Source organism: Sinocyclocheilus anshuiensis, unplaced genomic scaffold (genome assembly GCF_001515605.1).
Source record: "Sinocyclocheilus anshuiensis isolate Anshui unplaced genomic scaffold, SAMN03320099.WGS_v1.1 scaffold1305, whole genome shotgun sequence".
NCBI lineage: Eukaryota > Metazoa > Chordata > Actinopteri > Cypriniformes > Cyprinidae > Sinocyclocheilus > Sinocyclocheilus anshuiensis.
This window is the reverse complement of record NW_015552694.1, coordinates 517117-519691: the sequence shown is the minus strand read 5'-3', so window position 1 is coordinate 519691 and position 2575 is coordinate 517117.

Genomic DNA, 2575 nt, shown 5'->3' with positions numbered 1-2575 from the left:
GAACGAGCCGTTTTAGGTAGGCGTGGTTGACTCAACTTTTATAAAGAATATCTCTTTGGATTTGAGACTTTAGTCTTTGCAACTTTACAGATCTTCTTTATGCACCAAGAGCTTGTAACACTCCAAAGAGAAAGGAAAAATTGAAATCGCATCATATGACCCCTTTAAAAATATATGTTTGTACCGTTTTTGCTAGACTATGCTTTAGTGAGATAAATGAGACTATGACTAAATCATGAGATAAAAGAGAAAAAAGCCCGTGACATTTAAAGGTTGATGAGAAAGCCCCTTTCGTTAATATATTTTCTGCATTTCCTTTTCAAATTCATAACTAGATATTTTATTCCAGGTTCGTTCAGCACAAAAAAATGGTCAGTGGAAATTAGACGGGTTTTTATTCATCTATGTTGATTATTAATTACAGACGTCAGATGTTATGTTGCAGCAAACATACCCATACTGAAATGTAATATATGACATTAAATATGCATATATGATATATATTATTATATTAAGTAAAAACATATATGAAACTTACTAGAAATGGGAACAATTTCATATATAAACATATCTAGCACACAGAGATGTATGTTTGTGTATGTGTATACAATTTTGGACATATATGTCGTGTATGTACAGTATATCCACCCTAAAACCTGTCAATACATTTTGATATTACATAAGTAAATATAAAAGATTATTTATTATTTGCATCTCAAAAGAGTCACAGAAGAGATGAATCTAAGGTCATAGAAAAGAATTTCAGTGTTCCGTTATAGTTCAATGATATGCATGATAAGAAAAGTATATGAACTGTGTATCTGTTCAATAAACTTTGAAGACTCTAAACACAGCCTGTGTATGATTAGTTTACTTAAATCCACTTGACAAGTGAATAAAAACAAGTAAGCAAATTCAGACACTGAGTGTCATTAGAAATAAACAACTGCTGTTAACAAGCAGAATTGCTGAAGGAAAGGGAAGCAACAAGAACAGAAAAAAGAAGAAACAACCAAAACACAACAACTACAATTGACTTTCAGCCACAGCTTTAGATTAAATCAATTGCAAGAAAAAGGACACATTAAATCTCAAGATCTCAACAGAGAATGATTAAACAACTCCATAAACAGCATTACCAACTTCACTTAGTACTAACCAGTTGGACTTTATTTCTGTCATACAAAAGTTCTTATTGAGAATTAAAAGAGGTTTAGTTGATGTTGATATTTTTTATTTATTGAATATGAGATCTGTTACTGTGTGATGTTCTGTTATGTTGGGATTTTATAGGGCTCCTGTTGAGTTGTGCTGAAGGTAGCCATGCTTAGGGCTAGGATGGACCAAAACATGATGTGATGCTGCATGTTGTTTTATTTAAAAGTCGGTAGCTGCTGATGCATTATTGTTCATGGATGTGTTTTATTGCTAGCTAATCAATTGATTAATTACCTTTTGGAGCGCTGATCTTAATCCATTCTTATAAAGTTCTCTTCATATGCTGAAAATTATCAAGAATCCTTTAAATTAAGCCAGTAAACCTGTTTATGAAGTCAATAAAATCCAATCATTTTCTTGTTTCTCTCATGAGCAGTCAGTCTGTCATAACCGCTCCACGTTTAGCCTATATTCCCCTCAGAGTTCAGTCAACGAAGTCGATGAGATCGGCTCTGCCTCCTGCCAACATACCATAACAAAACTATTCTGTTTCTTTTTTCTTGTCTTCACCACCTGGCTACTGTTGTAAAATGTTGAGAGATTCAAACAAAAAGTAATAAAATATAGAACAAAATAAAAAATAAAGACTGCAAGTGACGTCGCTAGCGGAAGCGCAGGTGTCTGAGAGTGCAAGTCTGAGAATGCAAGTCTGAGAATGCAAGTGCAAGGCTGCAGCCAGACCCTCTTGAAAAATGCAGGTCTAGAATCAGAGCTTCTCCAGTCCACTTCAGAATCAGAGGAATCCCATCAGTCAGCTCCCAGAACTCTCGGCTCCCACCACAGTCAGCTCTTCAGGACTCTCTATCTTCTCTCTCATGTTCTTCATCCATTGTGGCATCAGCCACACAGCTTCTTGAAACTCGACTGCAGATCAGTCCACAGTCTCAGTATCTGCCTCAGGCTGGGCTTCACATTGGCACTGTATAACCCTCAGTTAAGTGACATTGATTTGATTCATTGTTAATAATACATAGTTTAGATTTTGCCACAGTGGAGTAGTGCTTGAGAGTTTAAGAGTGAGTGACTGAAACTGATTGATAAATAAAGTCTTTAGATATGGTTTAGCTAGATGTGTGTTTGTATAGAAGTGAATAGTTTTATAGAGACATCATATTGCTTGGTCTTTTTGCCATGGCTGTAGTTATTTAGATATTGTCCATTAAGTGGTGTATATTATTATTATCATTATTATATGTCAATTAAACATTTTACTATCACTGATGTCTTTAGATGTTGTTTTTGTATAATAATTAATTTGTTACCAATAATCATTAATAATTGAAGATTAGATCAGTTGTTATTGCTACTAAGATAAAAAAGAAGTAAAAAAAAAAAAGAAGAAGAAGATTAAGCCATT